Source organism: Euwallacea similis, chromosome 27 (genome assembly GCF_039881205.1).
Source record: "Euwallacea similis isolate ESF13 chromosome 27, ESF131.1, whole genome shotgun sequence".
Lineage (NCBI taxonomy): Eukaryota > Metazoa > Arthropoda > Insecta > Coleoptera > Curculionidae > Euwallacea > Euwallacea similis.
Genome location: NC_089635.1, coordinates 186610 through 196549, shown reverse-complemented (window position 1 = coordinate 196549; position 9940 = coordinate 186610). Strand labels below are relative to the sequence as shown.

General features: G+C 32.0%; 1 long non-coding RNA gene across 1 annotated transcript; it reads left to right on the top strand.

Annotated features, from left to right (window-relative positions):
- Positions 1–2328: 2328 nt before the first annotated feature.
- On the top strand, positions 2329–4279 carry LOC136417222 (uncharacterized). Its single transcript, XR_010752782.1, has 5 exons — positions 2329–2462; positions 2709–2868; positions 2965–3745; positions 3848–4062; positions 4136–4279. It is a non-coding gene; the product is annotated as an uncharacterized lncRNA (long non-coding RNA).
- Positions 4280–9940: the final 5661 nt, after the last annotated feature.

Genomic DNA, 9940 nt, shown 5'->3' with positions numbered 1-9940 from the left:
ATTTTCTATTAATATGTGGTGTGGAATTTTGGACGATTTCATAATTGGACCTGTTCAATTACCTGCAAGGCTTAATGCAGAACAATATTTAGAGTTTTTAAGAACTGAATTAGGAAATTTACTTGAAGACGTACCGCTGAAGTTAAGACAAAATATCATCTTTATGCATGATGGCGCTCCTCCACATTACCCCATTGTAGTTCGTAATTTTTTGAATAGACAATTTCCTAATGGATGGTTTGGACGAGGAAGTGATGTACCTTGGCCAGCTCGTAGTCCCGACCTCAACCCAATGGATTTCTCGTTATGGGGATACATGAAATCCTTAGTTTATGATACAGAGATAAATACGCGTGACCAATTATTTCAACGCATCCAGGATGCCGCCACAGCGATTAAAAATAGTGACGGTTATTTATTTAGAATAAGACAACACTTAATAAAAGGAGTACGAAAATGCATTCAAGTAAATGGTGGACATTTTTCACACTTGCTAAAATAAAATATACTGTTTCAATAAATTAATAATTGTTATTAATAAATTGTTTTTACTTAATATCGAGCACTTACTTAGACACGTTATGGAAATTTAAATTCGCCATATTTCGAAAATGGCTTGGATTAGCGAAATAAATGAGGTATACCTTTTATCTTTAGAAATGATAGATCTATCAAAAATACCTCTTAAAATCACAATTATTGCATTTGTAAAAAAAAATGGACATAAATGTGCGCCCTATAGGCTGCAACTAGCGCCCTCTTTTTCGAAACCCAAATTTCATGAAATATTCATTTTACCGGTCTTAAAAAAAACATAGATTCAAAATTTGAACAAGATATCTTCAAAACTATTCGATTTACTTAAAGAAATTCAAATACAAAAATTAACTTTAACGCCCTGTATATCCTAAACGAATAACATTTTCATGAGGCAAGTTGGGTTAAATCTTATTATTTTAATGTCTAGATTATAAGATTCCTTTTTGGCGCATTCTTCACGGAACGCCCTGTATATACACATATATAGTATATCCATACGGCTCCCAGTACCCAACATACCATATAAACATTTTCGTTATCTTCAGTGACAGATTTCCTTGTAATTAGTTTCTTGTAACTGACACTTCCTGTCTCTTGAAACTGGTGCAATAATATTTCAAAAACGGTTGGCTTAGGATGTTTTCTTTCGGGAAACCTTTGAGCATAAACTCGAGAAGCCAATAAACAATTCTTATGACATTCTCCAAGAATAAAAATCATGTCAATACGCTCTTCTTTTGGATAAATCTTCATTTTGACTATGTAACTCCACAACAATATTTCAAATAACAAACGATCTAAGCCTCCAAAATTAGGAAAAATAATACCATTATAGCAAAAACGAAAAACAAACTTCGCAGACTAAACTGACAGATTAAATAAATTATCTGACATTTTGAAATATCATAGGAAACTAGATATTATACATTGGAGCTTTGAACTAAAGAACACCAAATGGCGCAAAGAACAATTATTTAGCGTATTCTGTAAAAACGCGAAAACTTAGCTATGAACACGATAATACCATTCGATAGGTAATTAAAAATTACATATCCTGGTAAGTTAAAAAATATAGCGTTGTATTTAAATTAATCAAGTTATAGCCACTTAAAGTTCTTATTTGATTAGTTTTAATTTTTGCACATCCTGTATAAAATGGCAAGTTTATCATGATTGGGATATAAAATATGATCTATTGTTACACTACATTGTAAATTACACTTGCATAACTTAAATAGTTCTTAAGTGTTTAAAACATGAAAATTAGGTCAAATTTTGATAAAATTCAAATTATTTAAAAAACCTTAAGTTTTAGGTATAGTAAACCTTATTAAAACAGACACTTATTTTGATCAGAGAATCCAAACATGCAATAATATACAGAGGGTTCCATTAAAAAAACACAACTTTGATACTTTTAGGGCTTTTGGGACACCCTGTATAATATGAAAATAATTTTAAAAAGTAGCCATAATAGATCCCCATATAGCCCAAAAGTGAAACTTTTTGAAAGCCTCGTACTTTAGCCACAATATTCCGCACCGTATAGCGTGAATAACCCTGTATAATTGTTAAGAGAATACCGTTGTCATATAATTTGTTTAAATAAATTAAAAGGGTTAACAATATCCGTGTTTATTCAATAATAAATCAATATCTCCACACTCCATTATTTTTACAACGTAAATATTTGCTCCTAATTTTAATTTCACTTGGCAACACTGCAAAGCAGCTGACTGCTCAGGAACTTTCGGATTTTCTTCCACGTGGGGATCACACTCAAGTCATGTTTTATTCTACGATCGTATAATGATAATTTAGCCTTAATCGCTTCTCCCTAATTCTAAAAAACTAACTGAAAAAAATTCAATTATATGTGTAAAAAGTTCTTCCATCTTACCTCCAGAGATAATCTCAAAAAGGTAAATTTATAATGTTAATAATCATATTCTATAATAATCGATTTGTATAATCCTTAACTTAGAACTTAATATTGGATAATGTTTATTCTATGTGCTTTGTACGCGTTGTGTTAAAAGTTTTTCACTAAATAAGATATTATTCAGTAGGGTTGATGAAGTTCCCTTTGCAAGTCCCTTCCAAATAAAAATGATAGAAGTGAAGTAGTTCTGTAACAGCATTATTAACATTCAGTTGTTCTTTCTCAGGTATGGATGGCACAACAAAAGGCTGAAGCCTACAAGAAAAACCAAGAAGAATTGTGATAGCAATATGAAAAAGAACAGGACTTGCACGACAATAAGGCTATGCTTGGCAAAGAGAGCAAGGACAAATTTGCAGGCAGTTTCATATATGAGCCGTCAGCAGGTAAATTTCAATTCTATAAATTAAAAAAAATTATAAATGAAAATATTTTTAAATTTAATTTGCTAAGATTTCATTTTCTAACCAATTGCATTTTAGACGTCCGTAAAGAAAGAGAGAAAGAAGATGATGAACCTGGTTGTTTAACTTCAGAGAAACCTTGCCTGTAGGATCGAAGGACTGTAGAAAAAAAACGTTTCTCCTTGCACTTCAGGATGATATATTGGGTACACTTTTTGAACAATAAGTATTGGTGATTCAGGGATAGTTGCCGTGTGGTCAAATCGTAGAGAGAGAGAGACCAAAAAAACTCCCTTTGGAACCTTAAATACTACCTTCAGGGATCGGCACCCATAGGCGTACTCCAGGAGAACCCTTGTAGACAAAGAGGGTTCTCTTAATTGCCGCCGCTAGAAACGTGGTGCTATGGCAAAACAAAGCTACTTGAGAGAAGGTTGTCCCGTTCGAGGAACCATCATTATTAGGACAAAGGATTCCCCACATCTGGGCCTTCTGAAATGGTGCCAATTTCTTAACGTTCATAGGCGGCACCTCTGGGTGCGCGATCAAATATGATACCCTAAATTAAAGCTACTAGGTTGCGATGCAACCAGCAGTACTAATTCGACTTATGCTAAAGTGCTTATCTAACCACCATGTACAACCTTAACTCAGTCCTGAACACTGGTTTTTGAGGAAATTTGAATGGCAGAGAAAATATAATGCTTCCAGAGAGAGCTATTGTAAATGGGACTGAGAAAATCAAAGGTCAACCATTTAGAATTCAAGTAAAAAATGTCAAATGTATAAAATGCTCAAGTCGGTCCACATTAACCCTGACAAGGAATGCCCTACGTATAGTCTGTGTGAATGCTGCCAAGTAAGTTCAATATCCAAAAATTGGCCATCCCCATTGTTTTTTTTATTATGCTCATAATTTAGTGTTGTGAATTTTTCTATAATGAGTTTTCACATTTTTTAGATCTTTGGAAGGTTTTGAATTATTGATGAGAAATCCCTGGTGGCTCAAATGCTTGAAAATGGTTTGGCATTGCAAAAACAACATGTCAATACTGTGCTTACTAATAAATGTTTATTGGCTAATAATCATTTATTGGCAAGTGAAGATGAAGAAGAGAATGATAAAACCAAGTTCTTCAAGTCATTGAATAGAAAACAAAAAAAAGCTCTGTTGAAGTAAGTATTTTTTAAATTTATTATTCAAGCATCATCATTCAAATTAAACTAACTCTTTTATTTGATGTTACAGGAAACTTGAAAAAATAGAGAAACAAGATTGAAAAGCTGAGAAGGGGGAAGGTAAAAAGAGGAAAGTGAGTAACAGAGATGAAGAGATCAAAGATGAAAATTTGAGGATTAAATCTAAGAAGCATCAGATATGAAGTGTTGACTGTGAAATATTTGATGTATGAGACATTTGTAAAATATGTTTATTATTATTATTTAGAATAAATTGTCATTTTTATGTATATAAATTTCAAGATGGATTAGCTTCAGTGTGTGTTGTATGAAATAAAGGATAGACAATCACCAGTCTTTCATTAAAAAAAAAAAAAAATTAGGAGAGCTTTATAGTAATTGAACCAATTCTATTTACTTATATTGTATCTTTATTACAATAATTAAATACTTAAATGTGTGAAAATGTAAGCAAATTACAATGTGATCTTCCAATACACACTACCACACTTAGGTTATAAAATATATATTAAAATTTTACTGAATTACAAATTATAATCTAACTGGTATCACAAGTATTGATTCTTCGGATCGTTTGCTATTCTGGGGTAACCAGCCATTAGGACGTCTTGTCCACCAATGTATATTGAGTAATATTTTATTTCATTCTCCAAATTTGCTAATAAATCAATAAGTGTTCCATAGAAGTATGCTATGAAAATAAAAAAGCATGCGTTGTTGTAGTTGCCAGCTGTCAATAATAATTAGGCAGTTTGTATTATTAGTTAAGCAAAGTAATGAGTTGAAAAAATGTCATATTCTTTACAAGAAAAAATAGAAATAATACGATTAGCGAATGATGGAACGGAAAATAGACAATATTTAGGTTAAAAAGAATATTTTTTATTAAGGAGTTGATATTTGTATAAAATTCATATGCATATATTCACATTGATTTGCCACGTTGGAAAAAAAAATTTTTGCGCATCGTATAATTCTAAAACAACAAAATTTGGTACAGACAAGTTTTGGGCGATCCTAAAAAAGAATCCGTCGTTATTTTTTTTCTAAAAAAATCCCTAATACCATTTTCTCAAACTTGACACCCTATAATGGAATGTAGTAGGCGAAGCTTACTACCGAAGAACGAAAGTAACTCAATTTTGAATGCGCATTTTGACCTTTTTTGACCTTTCGACCAAAGAACAAATTATTAAAATCCGTTAATAAATAAAGATTGTACAAGTGTTTATGGTGGACACCCTGTATATGGTAAAAAAAATATACATATAGCTTAAACAAGTTAAATGTTTATGAAAATAAGCTTAGCCGTATAATTTAAATAGAATTAGGGCTAATTTAAAATAAAATGATACAGGTGTTAAAATTATGATTATTCAAAAATATCTTGCAGTAGGTATTGGATACGGATTCGCACATTATTGAAGTGTTTAGAGGTTAAATCTATTTTCGAATTAATTTCTCGTACGGGGTCGTAGTTTAATCAAGGGCGAAGTTGAAGATGATAATCATTCTGACAATTGGTGCGCGGTGTAATCCTATGCTTCTAAGTACCGCAGTCGAAGTCGTTATATATAGTGATTAGTGACCTCTTATTTCTCATTGTGTTTGATAATACAGATATTTGGTAATCCGCAATAGCCTGGGTTTTTGGGGAAGAATTTTTCAATTACTGGCAGCCAGGAACATTTGCAGCAATTACATAACAAGAGAATTATTGCTATGGTTACAATTATCACTCCTACCGTGATAGACAACCCAGACATATTCTTGGAAAGACTTGATTGAGACGTATTTTCTCGTAACGGGTTATCGAGATGTTCAAGTTTCTGGTTTGAATGATATAGATCATTTAAACTCAGTTTGTGAAATTTCATCATTTCCATTTCCACTGGAGCCCGTTTGAGGATTTTTGAATACTGGTACAGCAGTCGTCCGTGAAGTTAATAGAGGGGATAAAATTGCTGTAGTTTACAGTACTGTTAAACTTGGCATAAAGTATTGTTGAAAGTGTATAACATTTACATCCTGCTGCCAATTCGAAGATACCTGTGTCTTGAAGTTTTACATCGAAAATGTAGGAATTTCTTTGGTTGCAAGTAATAGAAGCACTCGTGTCGTATGTCATAAAGTAAACGAGTTATTGTCCTGGAAGACTTGTTTCAGACACTTTTGTCTTTGCGTTTGCGAAGTAGGTTGTACCATCTGAACAAATGTAGTCTTCTTCCGTTATTTTCTGGCAGGTGGACAGATCCTTCATGCGACTATAGTGTACATTGGTTATACTAAGTAACAAGTAAGGGAAAGATGAATTAATATATGAGTATACAGTCTGTCCCAGATAAGGATGAACAGCATGGGGATTTCGGAAACGGTAATAGATACAAAATAGTTTAAATTGGGAAAAAGTTGAGCAATTTAAAGCAAATTCATATTCTGTTTTTATACCGGCTAAATTCCGAATGGTTACGAAGATATCCGGAAAAAAAAGGAATTTGGCAGTTTTCGTTTTTGGCAAATAACTCTTATACGGTTATAGTTAGAGAAATTAAAGTTTTACATTATTAAAGTACTTTTTTGACAACTGTTTAGCAATGTTGCCAGTTTTCTTATTAAATAATTACTTTCGGAGAAAAATTAGTAAACTTTTGATTTTCATATGGGCGTGATATCGATTATTTATATTTTCAAAATTGTCATAAAATTCCCTTTTCAGCCATGTATTACATTTAGTATTTTTCTTAAAAACTCTATGAGTTATAGCCATTAAAGCATTTTTTGATAAGTCGGCCATGATTTTGACTTATAGTAATGGTACATATTAAATAAATAAATGCTGTGGAAAAGTATACACTCAAAATTTTAAAAACGAAGAAGAATTACAAATATGTGTAAGAGAGGCATTCAATATGATTACCTCAGAAATGTTAAACAGAGTTTTAGATTCGACGGTGAAAAGAGTTTGGGTATTGAATCGGCAATAAAATTAAATTATATAATTGAAATTGGTTACCATTTACTAATGGTATTTTGATTACGTAGATTGATATGATATGGTCATAATGGAAAACAGTCAGTTTGCAAATAGAGTAATATTTATGAATATCGTTAATATCGTCGAGTTGTATTGGAAACTCAACATTCGAATGTAATTTAAAGTATTGTAACTCTTTGCGAAAACTGAGAGGGTTAATGACAAAAGGGTGAATGACATTTCGTTTTGCAAATAGAATGGCGGATATCTGATCGTCACATTGCTCATTAAACTAAGAAATCATTTGTAACAAAAGATTAATTTGGAGAAGTATTGCCTGTTTTAATTCTAATACAGTCAATTCTGTAGCAGTAGTTCCGCTAAAATGATTAAATTTTTGAAAATTTGATCGTAAGATCTATCCGTTTCTTTTAAGCATCTGAGGAGATGCGATGTAATTGTTTATAGTGTCAGAGATAACGTGAATTTGTTGGTGCATTAGAGCTTGAACGTCGTGATTCTGTTGAACTAGATTTTTAATTGAGTCTGAATAAAATTTTGCATCGGAAGCGTCCGGAGTTCCGAACAACCAATTAAATGCGTAAGATACTCTATTAAGCAGACCTCGGCGATTACGTTTTGTGTCGTGACGTCCTGCAAGATGCTTCATGCTTTCAAATTTTGATTCAAGGTATGGAAAGTTCGAAATTTATTATTTTCAAAGAATCATGACAAGAAGCTATGTTCGTGTCTTTCGAACAGAAATTAGAGACCATGTCGAATGTTGATTTAATAAACAATAGTTGTTTGTATAAAAGAGATACAGTATCAGTCATAAGTAAACCAACAAATAAAAATTATAGGTTCCTAGAAAATCGGCAGTCTTCTTAGGAATGATATACATATATTTTGATTCTACACTTGTAAATATACTAAATAATGAACAAAAACCCAGTTGATTTTGCTTACCTGTCCGATAATGTTTTACATTCCTTTTAAGACATTCCAAAAGTAAAGCAACAAAATCGTATTTTAACACTCTATTGATAGTGCATTTCTGAACCTGCATCTTGGTTATTTTTGTTTAATTTAACGGTACATAATGCTTTCTGGTCGCAGTTTGTCAATAGATATCCGAAGTTTGATACGTTGAACGTATTTCAAAGTGGCGGCCGGGTATGAAATAAATAACCATTGCAAACCAATTGCAACTGAATCGAAGTATTGTTTCTGGTACAATCAAACATTTTTCAATTCGAGGAATTGTTGCGAATAGACCAAAATCTGGACGGCCAAGAAAAACCAGCCAAAAAATGGACCAAAGAATTGAAAGTGTGTCCCGGGAAGATCCGTTTCGCTCTGCAATGGATATAAAAAAAAGTTGGAGCTTGCTGATGTTTCTGTTAGTACTATTCGAAGACGTCTGACAGAACGCAAATTATTTGGAAGAAAACCGACCAAAAAAACATTTATTTCTGCGAAAAATAGACAACTTCGGCTGAAATTCGCTAAAAAGCACATTAATTGGACAGTGGAAAAATGAAAAACAGTGCTTTTTTCGGACGAAAGCAAATTTAACTTGCATCCAAGTGATGGTATTTGCTGGATACGTCGTCCTGTTAACAAGAAGTTTAATCCAAAATACATTCGTGGCACCATAAAATATGGAGGAGGAAATGTGATGGTGTGAGGATGTTTGTCGGGAACTGGAGTGGGTTCACTGATTAAAATTGATGGGATAATGGACTGATTTCAATATTTACGAATTATAAGAGACACAATGGTGCCATTCACCGATGAAAATTTGCCATTGTCGTGGGAATTTCAGCACGACAACGGCCCTAAGCATACTGCTAAGATGATAAAACAATTTTTTGCGGACCGTAGCATTCGTGTAATGAAATAGCCTGCCCAAAGCCCAGATATATACCCCATAGAGAACCTCCGGTGACCATAAAGTAATTAAAATTAATTAAAATTAAATTTAAAAAATAAAGAGACCTCTCATTGATCATAAAGTAAGACAGGAAAACCCAAAAAAATATCAAAATTGTGACCAGCTTTTTGACGTCATTATTCGAGTTTGGAATTCCATATCAGAATCAACTCTTATGACATTATTGGAATCTATGAGTCGTAGATGTGCTGAAGTGATAAAGACTAAAGGCTATGCTACAAAATATTAAATATAATCTAAATATAAATGCATTTAGTTATATATTCCTCTACTTTTGAAACCTTTGTAAGAAATATTTTGTAATTTAAACTAGAACTGTTATTTTTTTTTAAATTTTGATTATTACTATTATTGGTTAATAAATTCATTCAACTTAGTAATAAAATTTTGAGAACCATTTAACCTCTTTTAAAGATATTAATATAATTTAATTTGTTGCTTTACTTTTGACTGATACTGTATATTTGATAAGGATAGTAGAGAAAAGAGGCCATTTGATATCTTTGCTACCTTTAGATTGTGATAAAAAAAGCCTGAAGTTTTGTTTAATTTATTGAATTTGAAAGGCAATTTAGATTAATTATTTATGTGTTGCGAAAATGTTATTGGTAGTAAGGACAAGGATAGCAGTAAGGCGATGGATGCATTATAATGTTTCATCGTCTTCTGAAACAAAAGGTTTCAACAATAAGTTGATGCGATATATTTTACGTTGTATTATAGTCAATTAGTAGTTCGACGATATTATTCCCATAAACTTTTAATATTTTATAGGGCCCTTTGTATGTAGTTAAGGCTTAATTTCTTGCTAAGTTCTGGTTTAGTAACCTTATTTAAAATGCACACAAAATCATTGATTTTAAATTCATGTTCACAACTGTTTCGGTCGTAATACGTTTTAAATTTAATTTTTGAAGATATTA